Genomic DNA, 20423 nt, shown 5'->3' on the forward strand with positions numbered 1-20423 from the left:
CCTACCTTGTCTTCATTCTTAACAAATAATGATAAAAACAGATGACCAGGTTGGGTCTGACGTTGTTGTTGTTGTCGTCGTTTTTCTTAATATTCAAGCCTTGTGAAATAAAACCCTCTGAGGGAGGCTTAAGGAGCCCTTTCAACTTGGTCATGTGAGGAACCCCAATAACATTTCCAGAAGGTAGCATGGTTGGGGAATGAGGCATTCAGATTAATGGAGGAGAAGGGGAGATTTCTTTTTCCCCTTTATGTGATACAGTTGTTCCTTGCTGATGCTGCCCCAGCAGAGAGGATTCCTGTTTACTCCTCGATGAGAATGACAAGTGCTCTAACTGATCTAAGCCCTCAGCTATGGATGTTTACAAATCCAGTCCTTTACAAACCCAGACCGTCAGTCCTGGTGATAGCTCACTTAGCAAGAGGCTCGGGAAGCCTCAAAAGTCCAGGCTATCTCGGGTGACTCTGGTGGAGCAGAATAAGCCTGGGGAGAGGGGAGGGAACACTGAGTCTGTCTGCGATCATTCTCTCTAGCATCCCGTGTTCCACAGGAGAGTGTGATTTTGTTTCTGTGGAGTACTTTGAGCAAATGGTTCAGGTATGTTTGAGTATTTACAGGGGCAAGGCCAACCTGTTGTAATGTGCTGAGTTGTGACTCCAAATTCCTTTATGACAATGGCCAGACAGTGTCGAAGTCTGCCTCCACACAGGCCATAGGCAGCTGACTTCTCTCCAGTCCTTATTTGTTTCAACAGTAATGCTGTTACCTGCTCTTTGGTTATTATTATGTAAACTTACTTTGGCAAAAGTGCTCATCCTCCCTTTTTCTGCTCCCACTGTACGTTGGGGCCCGACTCAGTCCCTTTACTTTCTGCTCTGTCTGCGAATGCACTGTTCCATCTCTGTCTCCCCCACTAGGGTGTGAACTCTTTCAGGACAGAGACTATGCCTGACTTATGTTTGTATCACTAGCACCTTGAATGTAGTGGGCATTCAACAATGTCTGATGAATAAATGAATGAAGGAAAGAACAAATGAAAGAAAAAATGGTGAAGGGGGTTAGACTAGATATCTTTTGAGAGCTCCCCACTATAGGCCGAATCAACACCTCCTCACCCCAATTACAACTGCATTTTGCATAGATTCAAGAGTAGATAACAGAATGATTCAGAAGAACATAGGAAATTATAGATGAGTGCATGAAATCTCTCATATTTCATATGCTGCCTTCCGCCAACATTTCCCCATCTTTGTCTCCTTTCTGCCGCGGGCTAAGATCTGCTTTTCTCCTTTCTGAGGCAAAGAGAGAAAACTCTGACATTGGCAGTTCTCCACCAGCCTGTGCCGCTGTTCATTCTAAACAACAGCAACAAACAAACAAAACCTCCCCACACCTTACTACCTTCTTGATGACAGCTCCTGTACAATGCAGTGTTTCCTTGGTAAATGCAGCTCTTTGAAACTAAACTGCAGCCTGCAGCCTGCATCCTTTGCCCCAGATGCAGGAAAGCCAAGGATGTGCCACCCGCACACCCTGTCACTTCCAAATGCCGCTGATGGCTGCAATTAGCATATGTGAAATAGTTCTCAGCAGCAAAGATCTCTTTCCCGCTGTGTAGGTAGATGGGTAGCCAGCTTTGGAGTGCAGGCCTCCTGGGCGGTGGGGTCTTCCCCAGATTCCACCCGCACCTTCAACTTCTGCCGATTGCTTGAAGGTTCTGGTTGTCCTGGTGACAATTAAGTGGGAGTGTGACTGTAATACCGTTAAAACCTTTACATTTTACGTAAGGTCAGAGGAGAAAGCAATTTTAAAAATAAAGTATACTTAAGTAGTTCATTATCAAAGTTGTTTTTCTTATGTACTTCTGGAATTATGTGAAAGTTTAAAGGGCCAAACACTCAGGTACAAATAGAAGGCTTCCTAATGCAGGTCATTTTACTAAAGGAGAGAAACAGTGAGTGAGAATGAGACACAGAGAGAAGGGGTGGAGAAAGAGGAAAATATGGAAATAGAGAAGGACTGTTGGTTTCTCTTAATACTGTTTCTATCAAAGAATTCCTTTCATGAACCTAGAAGGGCAGGCAAAGGAGAACAGTATGAAGAAAGGCAGTGGAATTTAAATCGATGGTTCCTAACGATGTGTAATGAATGACTAAGGCTTAGATCAAAGCCCAAAAACAGAAGAGCAGTCCAGCCTTGACTGTAAAAGTGAAAAGTCAAAGCACACATTAAGGGTGGCCCTTTCTGGCCACTACCATCCTTCTGTGGGGCTCTTTGTCTTTTAAGGAAACATATGCCATAGCAGCAAACTAATCACAAGTGGACATTCTCTTTTATTAGTATTGTTTTTCTTACAGAGAGTGAATGCACTAGTGGGGGACAGCAAGCGAGAGCGAGAGAGCTGGGGGAGGGGAATCCCAAGTAGGCTCCATGCCCAGCATGGAGCCCAACATGGGGCTTGATCCCACAACCCTGGGATCATGACCTGAGCCAAAATCAAGAGTTGGACGCTCAACCCACTGAGCCACCCAGGCGCCCCACAAGTGGACATTGTTAAAGGTGTACTTGTGTGCTCCTTTACTGCATAGGGGTCCAAAGACTGATCTCCTGACTGTATCGTTATAATAATGCAATGGAAAGACCCAAAGCTGGCGGCCTTGGCTTTGTAGCTTCCAAGAACCCTAACAAAAGTCAATTTCCAGATGCTTTCTCCTTCCAGAAAAAGTATTATAAGAAGAAGCATCAGGGTTTCTTCATAAGAGTATGGAAATCTGATGATCCTCTGGGAAGACATTGACAGTTTGTCTCCTTCTCCTTGTCCCACTCCTCTGTGCAGTGGGCTCTGTGCAAGTGGGGTATGCCCTGCCACCAAGAGTTGGCTGCATTTCAGCAGCAAAGAAGAAAGACACCAGAGAACCATGACTACTCCTTAATACTCCTGACCATGATTTCTCCTGAGTCCCATTATGTATTTTTCAGCATGCTTCTGTTACTGGATCCTTGCTTAAAGTCCTTTTTAACACTGTGCCACCCAGAATTAAAAGGATGTTGAATGTTGCCCGTTACATTTGCTTCTTGGTCCTGAACTGAGTCACCATGCCTGTCAGCACAGTACAACCTGCATGCGACCAGGTTCTTTATATTTAGAAGAGTTAAAGTAAATCACCTAATTTAAAATAATTTTTTTTTGAGAGAGAGAGAGTGCGAGCAAGTGAGCACGAGTGAAGGACAGGGGCAGACGGAGAGACAGAGACAGAGACAGAGAATCTTAAACAGGCTGTACGCTCAGAGTGACCCTAACATGGGGCTCCATCCTGCAACATCGGGATCATGACTTGAGCTGAAATCAAGAGTCTGACCCCCAACCAACTGAGCCACCCAGGCACCCCACTCACCTAACTTTTAAGATTCCTCAATTCAATCAATAGAGGTACTTGTCCTTCCTTAAGATGCTTTTCCACATCAGTGGGGACATTCAATTCGTTTTTCATTTTGACCCTAAAGGAATGCCCACTAAGGGAACTGAGAAGCTAAGTCTTATTTGAATAGGTGGGGCCTGGAGTTTTCACAATAAGGGACTCTTGCTGGGTGGTTGAAGGCTTGGTTGTGTGGAAGATGTGGTCAATGAAAGTAAAATGATACTTAAATCTTCAGGGAACAGACTGGTGCTCTACCCTGTAATAACCACCGCCTGCCTGAAAAGCATTCAGACTACTTTGTTTCAACAGAACTCTCAGCATTTACAATATCCAAGTGACTTTTATCTTTAAAAGGTAGCCTCTCCAATGCCAGTACTTTACCTTTTGGAATTCCTCCTTTAAATGCCTTTAAAGCCAGTATCTGAGTCATACAAGAAAAGCACACTCATTCCTTCAGATCCACACCTAGTCATTGAACAAAAACCCAGTTTGATCCATCCCCCATTGCTCATCAGACTTGGCTCTTGGAGGTTATGTGTCTTTTCCAAAAATTCAAGCCACTCTCCAAAGACCAAACTTTCACACCACTGAGAGTCATAGGAATGGGTTCCGAAGACGGTTCCCAAAGAGGAGGGCCGAAATGTCGGAAGTCCCTGAATCCCACTGGAATAATTGTGTGGCCCCCAAAGGGACAACACTTATTTCTATGTTTAAAATATGGGATACTATTTAAATAGTGAGGAACGGTAAGAAAACTTAGTTTAAAGTGGATATAAAATCTAGACTTTCTCATTTCTAAAGATACAAATGGGGATAAAACCACTAACGTCAAAGGACTATTATGATAAATAGATGAGACATATGGATACATTTTATATCCATGTAAATACCATATGGATATGGGTATCCATATACCCAAAGTGGACATTCAAGAGTAAGATGTATATGTATGTATAAAAGTGGGCATAAGTATTTGCATATCTGCACACTACATAAAATTAGTGCTATTGTATTTCTGTCTTTTATCTATGAGGCAAACATGAGGAAGATGGAAATGAAAGGGATGAACAGTTGAGCTTAGATGGATTCAAAGAGTAGAAAGGTGAATGCAGATTTAAAAGTAGAATAGGGTGGCTTGAATTTTACTAATGATTCACTTTTTCTTTCTTAATGCCAAATAATGCTATTTAAAAAAGGTTAAACCCTCTGAAGACATGACTGCATTTAAATACAATGAAAGAGGAATTCTCAGTAACTGCTAATGGTGCCTAATTACTCCCCAATTGACTTAAGATTTATTCTTATTCTTATTCTTCTTATACTGGAATTTCAACACAAAACATATTTAATCAAAGGAAGCTAACTGAATGAATGGAGAAGCTTAATTTCACTTCACTTGAACCAAATTTTCCCAGATGAGTTTCTTTTTCAGAAATATAATACTTGATGCCACTCAAGACCCTCAAAATAAAGTTAAATACAGGATTTATCACTGACCTTTGAGTGAGTAATTAGTCTTAATATTTCTCTTTTCCTTTCCAAATTATGTACTCAAAAGATCACGAGGGTATTTCTCCAATCAAACTGAGCATTCAGTTATTGATGGCAGGTAAGAACTCAGTTAACTGGAACTCGAACAATTAGAACTCTCAAGGTACTAGAATGTTGCCAATTTACTACTAAATACTACCAAATCTTCTGGAAGGGAGGGAGGGTGTCTTAGTTTTACATTGAGCGCAGTTTCCTACAATTTTCCTATGACAGCTATATAAGGAAACAGGGAACGCATTAAAGGTTTACAAAACACTCCATGTGCTCCTCTCTGTGACCTGGCCCCAGCTGACGTGTTACACTTATTTCTTCACACATACTCTTCCAGCCATTCCGAGCATCTCTCATTTTTAAAATTCTTACAATAACCTTATGAAAGATGTCATGTGTTTTAATTTTACAGATGAGGAAACTGAGGATTGGTGATGTTAAGTAACTTGTCCCAGGTCACGTAGTTAGTAGTATTAGGACTGTATTTGGATCCAGATCATTTTGACACCAAAGCATACATCTGCATGACGACCCTTGAACATTGCAAAATCCTCAGCTAGCATAGAAATACTGTATTGCGGGGCACCTGGGTGACCCATCTGACTCTCCGCGTTGGCTCAGGTCATGATCTCACCGTTTGGGAGACGGAGCCCCACATCAGGCTGTGTGCTGACAGCGTGCAGCGTGCTTGCGATTCTCTCTCCGTCTCTGTCTGCTCCTCCCTGCTTGCCCTCTCTCTCTCTCTCTCTCTCTCTCTCTCTCTCTCTCTCAAAAGATACAAACAAACAAGGAAACAAAAAATAAACAAACATGAAAACAAGAAATATTCCGTTGCATTCATTAGTGTCTATGTCCTGAGTGGCCCATGGAAGTTGTGGCTTCATACGCATAAGAAATATTTTCAGCAAGAAATGAAAAGGGGGCTTCTATTTAAACTTCAGTTAAATATGGTTTCTTCTAATTCTAAAATGCCAAGTTAAAAGAACAATTTCCATCAATTAACAGAATAAAGTTATCCATATGGAGTAGGTGTTCAGATCATAATGCAATGTCAGAAATTAATAACAAAATTCACTCAAAACTTGATACTTAGGGAAAGACTTAAATGCCCTAACAACGTATCAAGAAATGACATCAGCAAAAATGACAGTGGGAACCTCTGAAATGTTTTTCCTAAAGGCAACGAGAAAACTAGCAAAAACTTTAAGAATTACCTTTTTCAGAATTCCAGAATGCTAAAAGCCTGTGTTAATTTCCAGAGTTCTGTAAAAAGGTATAGTATGCAAGTGGCAACAAAAAGAGGGCTAGAATGGCTATCCTAATATCAGGCAAAAATGGACTTTAATTCAAAAATTGTTACTGGAGAAAAAGAGGGATGTGTCATAATGATATATGGGTTAATCCCTCGATAAGATATAATAATTATAAAAATATAGGCACCTAAAAACAGAGGTCTAAGATACATAAAGCAAAACTGACAGAATTGAAGGAAGAAATAGTTCACTAGCATTTGGCGCCTTCAATGCCCCACTTGCAATCATGGATATGACAATAACGGAGAGGAAACAGAAATCTATACAATATGCCACCCAATTACAGCAGAATATACATTCTTCTCAAGAACACAGGGAGCATTCTCTAGGATAGACCAAATGCTAGACTATAAACCAAGTCTCAATAAATTAAAAAAGACTGAGATCATACAGTGTACATTCTCCAACCACAATGAATAAAAGTAGAAATCAATACTAGAGTAACATTTGGGAAAACCACAAATGTATGTATGGATTAAATAATGCACGCTGAATAAACAAGGGGTCGAAGAAGAAATCACAGGCGAAAGTGGTTTGAGATGAATGTAAACAACAAACAACAACTTACGGAATGCAGCACAAGCTGAGTTAGAGGGAAATTTATAGTCATAAACATCTATATTAAACATCAGGAAAGAACTAAAACAAATAACCTAAACTTCCAACTTAAGAAACCAGAAAAAGAAGAGCAAGCTAAACACAAAGCATGCAAAAGAGATGGGATATTAAAAATTAGAGCAGACACTAATGAAGGGAGAATAGGAAAAGAATTGAGAAAATTAATACAACCAAAAATTGGTTTGCTCAATGACAAAGAAAACTGGCAAACTGTTATGTGGATTGACCAAGAAAAAGAGAGAGAAGTCTAGTTATTAAGCTCAGGATTAAAAGAGGGATATTTCTACCAATGTTATAGAAAGAAAAAGGATTATGCAAGGATACTATAGACAATTATAGACCAACGAATTAAGTAACGTAGATAAAATAGACAAATTCCTCAAGAACACCCTCTATACAAATTGACTCAAGAAGAAGTAGAAAATCCGAATTGATATCAGGTAAATAGTTTAAAAACTACCACAAAGACAAGCCCAGTCCCAAGCAGCTTCACTGGTAAAATCTCCGAAGTATTTAAATAAGAACTAACAGTGATACCTCACGAACATTTTCAGAATATCACAGAAGAGTGTATGTTTCTCAAGTCATTTCACGAAGCTAGTGTTACCCTGAAAAACAAAGACAGACAAAGACATCATGAGAAGAGAAAACTACAGAACAGTGTCTCAAAACTTTGTTTTTGATTTGAGAAAGCAAGAGAGGGGGGAAAGCGAGAAAGTGGGGGGCGGCTCCTTCATACAAAGGACAAGCACCGTACTGAACCCCTCACTACCCACCCCACTGTCATGCGACTTCTATGATCCCACATCACAACAATTTTATTCAAGTCAGCTTCTGTGTATTAAACATCCAATACGGGCTAGGCCTAGAGCAACAAGGGTGAATACTGCAGTTTCTGGCTTTTGGGAACTTATAGTTCAGTGTGGGTGACAAGCACATTAGTGGATAAGTACACAGCGATGTATTTAGGGCTCTAATACATGTGTGCACAAAGTGTTGTAGGTTGGGGTCAGAAAGTACAGGGACATAACTGCATCGGAAAGGGTGTGTACTTTGTCCAACAGAAAGTCCTTGAAGCTTTGTGAGCAGTGAAGTGACGTGGTCGAAGGAGCGTAAAAGAAAACCTGGTAACTTTGTGTAGTGAGGACAAGGACATGGAGAAATTACAGGAAAGAAAGTAATTAGGAGACCATTTGATTAATTCTGGCATGTGACGACAAAGATTTGAATTAAAGTAGTACTGGTGGTAAGGAAAATAAACGATGTCCGTTAATTTAATGGACGAATTGAAATCAACATGGCCTGGTGGCTGAGTGGTCAGGAAGGACAAAGCAGAGAATGGCTTTGTGTGCCTGTAACTGACAGTGTGGTGGAGCCATCACAGAAACGGAAAGCTTATGAGAGGGGCACAGTTCGAAGGAGAGAGGCTATGTTGTGTTTTCAGCATGTGTGTTTTGAGTGGCAATTGAGCATCCAAGTGGAAATGGGCAGCACGTAGCTGGGCACGTATGCGTGACCATAGAAATGAAGTGTTTATGAATCTATACATGTGTAGTAACAGTGTAGTAATATACACTGTAATTACATACATCAAGCTCAAGAGAAGAATGGAGGGGGGGAAAGTTGGGGAGTGTAACTTTCATTTATCAGTAATATTTTATTTCTTAAAAAGGAAGAGAGTCTGAAGCAAGTATGGCAAAATGTTAATTCTTGTATGGTCTCAATAGTAGGTACATAGGTGGGTATATTATTTTCTTTACTTTCTGTGTTTAAGATTTTTTCATAACTAAACAAAATAAAATAAACTGAAAATTTTATTAATCAGAATGTACCATCCCCAAATTTCAAGCACACTGATATTTTAACCTAGAAAGACAAAATCTAATCCTTTGATTGTTATGATGTACAGCTAATCCATGGAGTTGTTGAAGTCAATCTGTTGCCTCCAATAAATTACCAGAAATTTAGTGGCTTAAAACAATACAAATCTATTCCCTTACGGTTCTGGGTGTCAGAAGTATGGAAGGCATCTTGCTGTGTTAAAATCAATATGTCAACAGGACTGGTTCCTTCTGGAACCTATAGGGGAGAATCGCTTTCCTGCATTTTCTAGCTTCTGGAGGCCACCTGAATTCCTTGCCTCTTGGTCCCTTCCTTCATCTTTAAAGCCAACAGAGTATTTTGTCTCTCTCTCTCTCCATCTATATTCATGTTGCCTTTCCTCCTATAAGGACCCCTGTGGTTGAGCCTACCCAGATAATTCAGAATAATTTTCCAATCTGAAGATCCTTAACTTAATCACATCTTCAAAGTTTGTTGCCATGTGAGGCAATATATTCACTGGTTCTAAGGATTAGGATGCAGAGATATTTGGGGGACAGGTGGGGTGCTTATTTTGTCTACTACATAACCTCTTATTTGTAAGCTTAAAATAATAATAATAATAATAAATGACAATTGCTAAAAATAGGAAACTTTTTTAGCATAAGGTTTTTTAATAAGTTGTAATATTTATTATAAAACCAACAAGTGGAAATAATAAAGTTTTTCTGATTAACACAAAATTAGAAATAGGAATCTTACACTTACTTCAAACATCTATTTTAGATTTGTAAATTTTGGTTACACAATATCAAGGCAATTATTTTTTTTCCCAGCTCTATTAACGTGTAATTGACATATAACATTGTGTAAGTTTGAGGTGTACAACATATTGATTTGATACACTTATATATTGCAATATGATTACCACTATAGTTGGCTCATACCTCTATCATATCATATAATTGCCGTTTCACCTTTGTGGTGAGAACATTTAAGATCTACTCTCTTAGCAATGATCAAGTATATAATACAGTATTATTAACTGTAAACACAATGCTGTACATTAGATTTCCCAGAACTTAATCATTTTTTTTAATGTTTATTTATTTTTGAAAGAGACAGAGACAGAATGTGAGTGGGTTAGGGGCAGAGAGAGAGAGAGGGAGACACAGAATCCGGAGCAGGCTCCAGGCTCTGAGCTGTCAGCACAGAGCCAGATGCGGGGCCCGAAGTCACAAGATGCGAGATCCATGACCTGAGCCGAAGTCAGACGCTCAACCGACTGAGCCACCCAGGCGCCCCGGAACTTAATCATTTTCTAACTGGAAGTTTGTACTGTTCGACCAACTTCTTATTTCCCTCACCCTCCAGCCCTTGGTAACTACCATTCTACTCTCTGTTTCTACGAGTTTGGCTTTTGGAGATGCCACGTTCAAGTGATACCATACAGTATTTGTATTTCTTTGTCTGAATTGTTTCAGCTAGTATAATGCCCTCAGGGTCCATCCAGGTTGTTGCACATGTCAGGATTTCCTTCTTTCTCATGACTCAATAATATTCCATTGTGTGTATGTGTCAGTATATATCAGTATATATATACTGATATATATATATATATATATATATATATATATATATATATATATATATATCTGTTCTTCCATTGGTGGACCCTTAGGTTGTTGCCATATTTGGCTATTGTGAGTAATGCTGCAATAAATATGGGAGTATGGCTATGTGTTCAATATCCTGTTTTCATTTCCTTTGGATACATACCCAGAAGTGAAATTGCTGGATCATAGGGTAATTCCATTTTTAACTATTTGAGGAACCTCTATACTGTTTTCCATAGTGGCTGTACCATTTTACATGTCCACCAATGGGGCACAAGGGTTCCCTTTCTTCACATCCTCACCAACACTTGTCATGTCTTTTTGATGATAACCATTCTGACAGGTGAGAGGTTACATCTCACCGTAGCTTTGATTTTCATTTCCCTAATAATTAGTGATGTTGAGCATCTTTTCATGTACCTGTTGTTCACTTGTATGTCTTCTTTGGAAAAATGTCTATTCAAGTCCTCTGCCCATTTTTTAATCAGTTATTTGGTGGCTGTTGTTGTTGTTGTTGTTGTTATTGAGTTGTAGGAGTTCTTTATATATTTTGAATTTTAACCCCTCATCAGATCTATGGTTTGCAAATATTTTCTCCCATTCCAGAGATTGTCCTTCATCTTGCTGATTGTTTCCTTTGTCATGCAGAAAGTTTTTAGTTTGGTCTGTAGTTTTCTTTTCCTGTAATGGCATTATCTGACTTTGGTATTAAGGTAATGCTGGCCTTGGAAATGAATCTGGGAATGTTCCCTAATAGGAAATGATAGAGCATTACCTAATTGCTGGTGTCCTAATGATGGTGCTGAAGAAAAAGAACGGGTGTATAGGACTAAGAGGAGACATTAAGTTCCAGGAGAAGTCAAATTTAAGAAACCAAGTTTTTAACCAAGCGAGGACCATACTGAATTGACTATTATTATTTTGTTCTCAGCAGTAAAATATTCAAATTACTTTTTAAAGTTAAAAAAAATCAAATCAGAGAATGGAACAATCTATTCATATATGTTGAAGAGAAAAGGGCTAGTCCTCTTGGACCAAAGGGGAAATAATTATTTGGAAAGCTATAGATGAGTTGCTACCTATGGTCATGTATTCTTGATGCAAAGATAATGATAGTGATTAGTAATAATGATCATAGTAGCATTTATTGAATTATTATTATGTTAGGCATGCTGCTAAGGGATTGTATTTAATCTTCACAATAATCCAATGAAGTAATTAATAAGGAAGGCCTCGCTTTTACAGTGGAGGAAAGTAAATCTGAAGTACATCAAGTGACATATCCAAGGTCACATCACTTACAAGTGACAGATCTGGGTCAAGAACGCAGGCAGTCTACTTGCAACACATGGATGGACCTTGAGAGCATTATGCTACGTGAAATAAGTGAGACAAAGAAAGACAAATACAAAAGATTTGTGGTTACCAGAGGCAAGGGGTAGTGACAGGGAACTGGAGAAAGGTGATCAAAAGTCTCAAACTTCCAGTTATAAGATAAATAAGTCCTAGGAGAGTTGTAATGTACATCATGATGAGTATAGTTACCGCTGCTGTATGATAGATATGAAGGTTGTTAAAAGAGTAAATCCTGGGAGTTCTCATCACTCACCACAAAATACATATATACATATATATACATATATGTATATATACATATATGTATACTATATATATATATTTTCCTTTTGCTTTTTTTGTATTTATGTAAGATGATGGATATTAACTAAACTTACTGCAGTAAACATTTAATGATACATGGAAGTCAAATCATTACGCTGTACACCCTAAACTTATTTATTTGTTTGTTTGTTTTTATTAAATGTAATTTACTGTCAAATTGGTTTCCATACAGCACCCAGTGCTCATCCCTAAACTTATACAGTGCTGTATGTCAGTTATATCTCAGCAAAACTGGGGTGGGGGGGAATCCCAAGCAGTCAACACTAGAGTCAGCACCAGAGATGCGGTTGTGGCCCCAAACTGCCATGGCCCCTACCCTCATGGGACACAAGCGGGTAGAGGTTCTGAGAGGAATGTGTGCCAGTGACCTGAGATTGTATGTACGAGGAACTTGACTGGTCTAGGGGATCCAGAAATATTTCATTACATTAAAATCTGATGCATGAGTGAATGTGAAATAAGCAAATGTGGTGCAAGACAGGGACACGTTTAGGGAAAGCATTTCAAAAAGAAGGATTAGCGTATGTGGAGGCAAAAGCCTTGTAGCTAGAGCACATCCCACGGGCAACAACAAATGGTTATTGTGGCTGGAATATCATGAGCATAAGGAAGTATGATACACACTGAAATCAGAGAGGTGAGCCACGTTCAGCTCGTGTAAGGTCTTACAGGCCATTATAAGGAATTGGGGTTTACTCTGAGGTGGTGGTGATGAACTAGGAGTGATTTTGTACACCCGTCCATCCCAGCGGATATTTGGCAATGTCTGGAATAATTCTGGGTTGTCAGAACTGGGGGTGGACTGCTACTAGACTCTAGTGAGTAGAGGTCAGGAATGCTGCTAAACCCCTGACCATGCACAAGACAGTCCCCCGCTGCAAAGAATTTTTGGCCTGAAATGGCAATAGTGCTGAGGCAAGGAAAACCTTTTTCTAAGGGTAATGGGAAACTATTGAAGGGTTTTAAGTAGGTAAGTGCCCAAGTCTTACATGTATTTTAAGACTGATGTCTTATGTCTGATGTCAGCATGGAGAACTGATGATGGAGAGATATGTAAGCTATAAGTAAGGGTATAAGGATATAAGGATACTTATAAGGATATAAGCAAGCTACTTAAGAGACTTTTTTAAATTTTTTTTTTCAACGGTTTTTTATTTATTTTTGGGACAGAGAGAGACAGAGCATGAACGGGGGAGGGGCAGAGAGAGAGGGAGACACAGAATGTGAAACAGGCTCCAGGCTCCGAGCCATCAGCCCAGAGCCCAACGCGGGGCTCGAACTCACGGACCGCGAGATCGTGACCTGGCTGAAGTCGGACGCTTAACCGACTGCGCCACCCAGGCGCCCCTTAAGAGACTTTTATAGAAGCCCAGGCAAAAGATGAGTATGGAATTGCCTAGGCTTGTAGCAGTGGTAGCAGAGAAAAGTGAAAGGTTCAACTTCTACTTTGAAAGTAGAGACATGATGACTTGCCAAAGGATAGAATCGAGGTGGGTGCAGAAAGAAAGAATAATCAAATATGGTACCCACGTTTCTGGCTTTAGCTGCTGGGTGGATGGGTGGAGGTGTGATTAAGTGAGAAAAAGATTGAGGGAAGCAAAATGTGGAGTGAGGCATAACATAAGTTTGTTCATGGTAGTTATGAACTGCCTGCTTGGTATATAAATGAAGACATCAAGAAAATAGGTGTATGGGTTTAGACCTCAGAGGAATGAATACTGAAGAGATATGTTCATGAACTTTCCATCTAGAAGAACAAATAAAGAAGTATGGAATGTCTGTGGGCAAGTCTTTATCTTCTGGAGTGAGTATCATGAAAAGATACTCCAAGCTGTATCCTCTCCTCAAAGGTGTCTTTTGGTGTCATTACCAGAGATACTTGCTGTTGGTTGGGTCATGGGGCTTACACAGTCTCACATGTCTTATATTCTGTAAACTAATATTCGTATTGCTTGAGTGAAAGCCAAGCAGTTTTTGTTTTCATAAACCACGCAGTGTCAAAGATGAACATGATTGTGTGAGTTTTCCATTTCATATTTGAAGATAATAATAAAATTCTTTCACATCCGGTGTCTTCAGTTTGTCTATCACTCTAGAGCTCAATTCAATTCCACTGCAGCTAGAAGAAATGCTGGGGTATGATGCACTATTGGCCAAGGCAAAGCAGCTCTATGTCACTTCAGATTTTGCTACATTCAATGATCAATGAATCTGTCTATCTCTCTCCACCTTCACTGCCATTATGCTGATGCAAATGGAAAATCCAGTTCTGGATTTCCACAGCTGGCTCATATTTGGGCTCCTCTTTTTTTTAGAGGGGGGGAGGGAGAGGGACAGATGGAGAGAGAGAGAGAGAGAGAGAGAGAGAGAATGAGAATATTAAGCAGGCTCCATGCTCCGCATGGATCCTGATGCAGGGCTTGATCCCACAACCCTTGGATCATAACCTGAGCCAAAATCAAGTGTCAGACACTAAACCGACTGAGCCACCCAGGTGCCCCTGGGCTCCCTGTTCTTAATCCATCCTCCAGACAGCTGCCAACATTGATTATTTAAAAACATAAATTAGGGGCGCCTGGGTGGCGCAGTCGGTTAAGCGTCCGACTTCAGCCAGGTCACGATCTCGCGGTCCGTGAGTTCGAGCCCCGCGTCGGGCTCTGGGCTGATGGCTCAGAGCCTGGAGCCTGCTTCCGATTCTGTGTCTCCCTCTCTCTCTGCCCCTCCCCCGTTCATGCTCTGTCTCTCTCTGTCCCAAAAATAAATAAACGTTGAAAAAAAAAAATAAAAAAAAAAAACATAAATTAGAACTTACTACCTAAGTCCTTAGAACTTTCCAGAAATTTCCCATGACATAATACAATCAAAATCCTCACAAAGGCTTTACATTATGCATAACTTGCCTGCCTTGCCATCATCTCATACACTCTCCCCATACACACTGTTTTCCAGACACACTATCCTTCTCTATGGGCCAACTTTGCCCTTGCCTCAGGGTCTTAGCACTTGCTGTTACCCCTGGATGGGCTGTTCTTCCCCTGAGTATGCCTGTAGCAATAGCCCTCCCTGTTCATAGGTCTTAGTCACCACTTCAGAGAGGGCCATCTCTGACTCCATTTATTAGCTGTATAACACTGAGTAAGTTGCTCAACATTTCTAAGCCTCTGTATTCTCATCAAGGAAATGAAGTTAAAGAGAGCTCTTATCAAGAGAGGGGTGTGTGGGTGGCTCAGTCAGTTGAGCCTCCAACTCTTGATCTTGACTCAGGCCATGATCTCATGGTTCATGATATGGAGCTCTGCACTGCCAGTTCAGAGCCTGCTTGGGATTCTCTCTCTCCATTGCTCTCTGCCCCTCCCCTGGTTGTGCTTTCTCTCTCTCTCTCTCTCTCTCTCTCTCTCTCTCTCTCTCTCCCTCCCTCAAAAACAAATAAATAAAAATCTTTAAAAAAAAGAAAGAAATTTTAATAAATGATTCTGACAAAGCAAGTCAGCCATCTGGAAGAAGATAGAAGATAAAACTAGATTCATATATTTTTTTTACTATGTGTAAGGATAAACTATATAGATCAGGGAAGCAAATGTGGGTGAATTCCTCTTTAAGTTGAGTGTAGGGAAAGTCTTGCTAATTGGCTTAAAATGCAGGGGCAATAAAAGAAAAGATTGATAAGTTTGACTACATTAAAAAACAATTTATGTATCCCCCACCACAAATAAGATAAAAAAATAATTAAGGGAAACTGGGAGATATTTACACATATCGTACATAAAAAGCTGCCATTCCTAAAATATAAAAAAAACATCTTAAAAATTGAGGGGAAAGGCCAAAATACCTGAGAGAAAAATGGGCAAATGACACACAAGGAAAATTCCCTACAAAAAAAGTTTTTAAATGGACGTTAAATGCATGAAGAGATATTCAATTTCCTTCATGATGAGAGTAATGTAAAGTAAAAGTACGTTGGAATACCGTTTCTCACATGCCAGAGTGTCAAAAACTAAAAGGTATTAAAAAAAGACTCTGCTTTTTGTGTTGTTGATTTTAACTATTCTGACAGTTGTTAGGCGATATCTCATTGTGGTTTTTATTTGCATTTCCCTGATGATGTGATGTTGAGAATTTTTCATGTGTCTGTTGGCCATCTGGATGTCTTCTTTGGAGAAATGTTCATGTCTTCTGCCCATTTTTAAATTGGATTATGTTTTTTGGGTGTTCAGTTGTATAAGACCTTTATGTATTTGGGATACTAACCCTTTATTAGATATGTAATTTACAAATATCTTCTCCCATTCCATAGATTGCCTTTTAGTTTAGTTGATTGTTTCCTTCACTGCGTAAAGCTTTTTGTTTGGATGTAGTCCCAATAGTTTATTTTGCTTTTATTTCCCTTGTTCAGGAGACCTATCTAGAAATATGTTGCTACAGCTGATGTCAGAGACCTTACTGACTGTGTTCTCATCTAGGATTTTTGTGGTTTCGGGTCTCATATTTAGGTATTTAATCCATGTTGAGTTTATTTTTGTGTAGAGAGTAAGAACTTGGTCCAGTTTCATCCTTTTGCATGTAGCTGTGCGGTTTTCCCAATACCATTTGTTGAAGAGACTGTCTCTTTCCTATTTTGTCAAAAGTTAATTGACTATGTAATTGTGGGCTTGTTTCTGGGTTTTCTGTCCTGTCCCATTGAGCTGTGTGTTTACTTTTGTGCCAGTACCATACCGTTTTGATTACTGCAGCTTTGCAATATAACTTGAAGTCTAGAATTGTGATACCTCCAGTTTTGTTTTTCTTTCTCAAGATTGCTGTGGCCATACAAATTTTAGGATTGTTTGTTCTAGTTCTGTGAAAAATGCTGTTGGTATTTTGATGGAGACTGCATTAAGTCTATGTGTTTGCAAGAGGGTGTAGAGACAGGAAACCCTCATGCTCTATTGAGAATGCAAACTGGTGCAGCCACTGTGGGAAACAGTATGGAGTTTCCTCAAAAAGTTAAAAAATAGAACTACTGTATGATCCAGTAATTGCACTACTGGGTATTTACCCACCAAACACAAAAATTCTAACTCAAAGGTATACATGCACCCCTATGTATATTGCAGCATTATTTACAATAGTCAATTATGGAAGCAGCCCAAGTGTCCATCCATAGATGAATGGAAAAAGAAGAGGTGGGATAGGGGACCCAGGTGGCTCAGTCGGTTTAAGCATCCGACTTCGGCTCAGGTCATGATCTCACGGTTTGTGAGTTTAAGCCCTGTGTCAGGCTCTTGTGCTGACAGCTCAGAGCCTGGAGCCTGCTTTGGATTCTGTGTCTCCCTCTCTCTCTGCCCCTCCCCTGCTCATGCTCTCTTTCTCTCTCAAAGGCAAACATTAAAAAATTTAAAAGAAAGATGAATGGATAAAGAAGCTGTGGTATATATATAATGGAATAGTATTCATCCATAAAAAGAATGAAATCTTGCCATTTTCAATAACATGGATGGATCTAGAGAGTATAATGCTAAGCAAAATAAGTCAGAGAAAGACAGATACCATATTGTTTCACTCATATGTGGAGCTTAAGAAATAAGATAAATAAGCAAATGGAAAAAAGAGAGAGAGTGAAAGAAACAAACCAAATCTTAACTATAGAGAACAAATAGATGGTCATGAGAGGGGAGGAGGTGGAGGGATTAGAGAGTACACCTATCGTGATGAGCACTGGGTGATGTATGGAATTGTTGAATGACTATGTTGTACATCTGAAACTAATATAACACTGTATGTTAGTACTGGAATTAAAATAAAAAACTTAATTAATGAGTGACTCTGCTAGTGAAGCTATGAGTAAGCAGGCACTCTCATGCATTGCAGGCCAGAATGCAAACTGGTGCAACTCTTATGACAGGGAATTTGTCAGTACTTAACAAAATCGCACATGCATTTGCTTTTTGACCTAGCAATCCTACCGTATGGTGAAGGTTCACCCCCACCAGTGCAAAAATAGATATGCACAAGGTTCTTCATCAGGGCATTGTTTGTAATTCCAAAATATCTTAGTGTTTGAATAAACTATGGTACATCCATATAGTGGAGTACTATGCAGCTTTGTAAAATAAAAAATCTTTTTAAATGGGAGAGATGTGTATGAACTGATGTGGGGTGATTTCCAGGATACAGTGTCAGGTGAAGAAAAGCAAAGTGGAAAACAGCGTGTGCAGTATGCCTCATTTTGTTTAAGAAAAAAAGGGGAAATAGGAACATGTGCATGCATCTGCTCATTTGTGCAAAAAAAACCCCACAGGAAACATAAGCTAGGTACTAATGAGATCTGTTTCCTACAAGGTGTGGGTGGGAACCTGGTAGAAAAGATGGACAGCAATGAAGTGAGCGAGATACTTCTCTGAGAATTCCTCTTTGAACATTTCTAACTCTTGGAGCCATGTTAATGTTTCACGTGTTCAAAAAAAGACAGTCAATAAAGCCAATAAGGATTGGGGAAAATACTAAAATGGAACAACAATAAACAACCCATGAACTGCACTTCAGTTTTTTTTTTAATGTTTATTTTATTTTTGAGACAGAGAGAGACCGAGTGCGAGTGGGGGAGGGGCAGAGAGAGAGGGAGACACAGAATCTGAAGCAGGCTCCAGGCTCTGAGCCATCAGCACAGAGCCCGACGCAGGGCTCGAACTCACAAACCATGAGATCATGACCTGAGCCTAAGTCTGACGTTCAACCGACTGAGCCACCCAGGCGCCCCCGCACTTCAGCTTTAAATGCAGAACAGAACTGCTCTGAAGAGCAGAAAGAGAAAACTAATTCAAATAACTCTTTTCTTTCACACTTGGGATTTTATTGGTTGTTTGAAGATCAGTACACAGATATTATGAACAATTAGTTCAAATTTTAATGTATGTACTGAAAATCTAAAAAGCCATGTAGTTATGAGTTCCCTCTAAACAGTTTTTCAGGGACCTTGCAGCTTAACATTTAGAGGCAGTTTTCCTTAAGAGGATATGAAGTATCAATACCCTCAAATGATTGATAAGCTTCCAAATTGTAAGTTGCCCTCATTCACAGTTTAATATCATAGGTACTGCATGCATGAGTTTTCAATCTTTTACAGCATAAAACAAAATTATTAGGCAAATGAGACTACCACAACTAAATACAGCACAAAGTGCACACAATTCTGACAGGCAAAGCCAAGGTGGGAGTGGTTTACTTTAAGAAATAATTCTACTAAAACCCAACATGGAAAAGAAGTCACTTCAAATGTTGAAGGCACAGTAAAGGCATGACCATGACTCCAAATTGCCATTTCACATGCTTTGTATTACAGGATATAAAAACAAAACAAAAACCCCGAACCGCAATGATTTCACCTATTGAATGAAAGCATTTACACTTAACAAATGAGGTAAAGCTCATTCTCTACTTAAAAATGTTTCTAGAGCTATTAGAAAGCATGCATTTATGAAGTAGTTGATGACACTCCTATGCCTGTTACAAGGATACAGGGACCACTAAGACATGGTACACATCCTAATCAGACTTAGCTGCTTCTCTCCTGCTTCATTAGAGGCTGGATTCTACGTATTTTCAGTTCTCCGTTTTCTGCAGGTCAATGTTTCCTTTCCTGGTTAGTCACTTTGGCCTGTTTGCCCTTTGTTCCCCTTTTCCCTTCTGTTTGCACTTGTTTTGCCAGAGGATTTAGCCTTTCCTGCTAACTTTTTGGGCTTCGTTTCTACCTTTGAAGGAGCAGGTTTCACTGACAACCTCGCAGATCCCTTGGGCTCTCCCTTCACGGCCCCTTCGACTGCATTGACCTTCTTCCGGGGCATCTTGGCAGTGGGGAGGGTGAGAGCAGGCCGCTTAGTGCAGAGAAACTTCACGAAGCTGAGCTGCAGGGCCACTGCCCCTCCTTCTGCCCTCTGATGACTTTCCAACACTGTATTTGGACAATATGACCTCGGGCTAAAGACAAGAACTCTAAAAAAATATTGAACTCTGGTTTGTAAACTGCTTTTTCTCAGAGGCATGGCTTAGACATAACTGAATTACTTTCTGTGTATTCTAGGACTGACCAAATACATCGATATATGGTGGATAAAGCCAGCCAGGTTTCTCATTGTCAGAGAAGGGAGTTACAGATTTGGGAAATGGAAAAAATAGAATAAACCTTGTAGCGTTGGATTGGGTTTGGAGGTATCAGTGCAACCTAGTGGATTTTTGTATAGATAGAGATATGTGAATAGATATAGGTGTATATGGGTGAATATGTGTGTCTACTTTCTAGCTGCATTGGCAGAGGGGGCTTAGAAGCAATGACACCCAAGAAACAGTGGGCACACCTAGTGTCAGATCTTGGCTTCTAAATACTCAGAGGAACCCAAACTCCTTGAAGAAATGGCTGCTTTTCAGGCTGGGGCAGGAAA

The 20423-nt window shown here is 39.8% G+C and overlaps 1 pseudogene; it reads right to left on the minus strand.

The window, feature by feature from the left end:
* Positions 1 to 1586: 1586 nt before the first annotated feature.
* Positions 1587 to 19829, minus strand: LOC124513834 (non-histone chromosomal protein HMG-14-like; annotated as a pseudogene).
* Positions 19830 to 20423: the final 594 nt, after the last annotated feature.

This window comes from Lynx rufus, unplaced genomic scaffold, assembly GCF_022079265.1.
Source record: "Lynx rufus isolate CCGP_SWC_20201006 ecotype Redwood Valley unplaced genomic scaffold, mLynRuf1.p SCAF_19, whole genome shotgun sequence".
In the NCBI taxonomy this organism is placed as follows: Eukaryota; Metazoa; Chordata; class Mammalia; order Carnivora; family Felidae; genus Lynx; species Lynx rufus.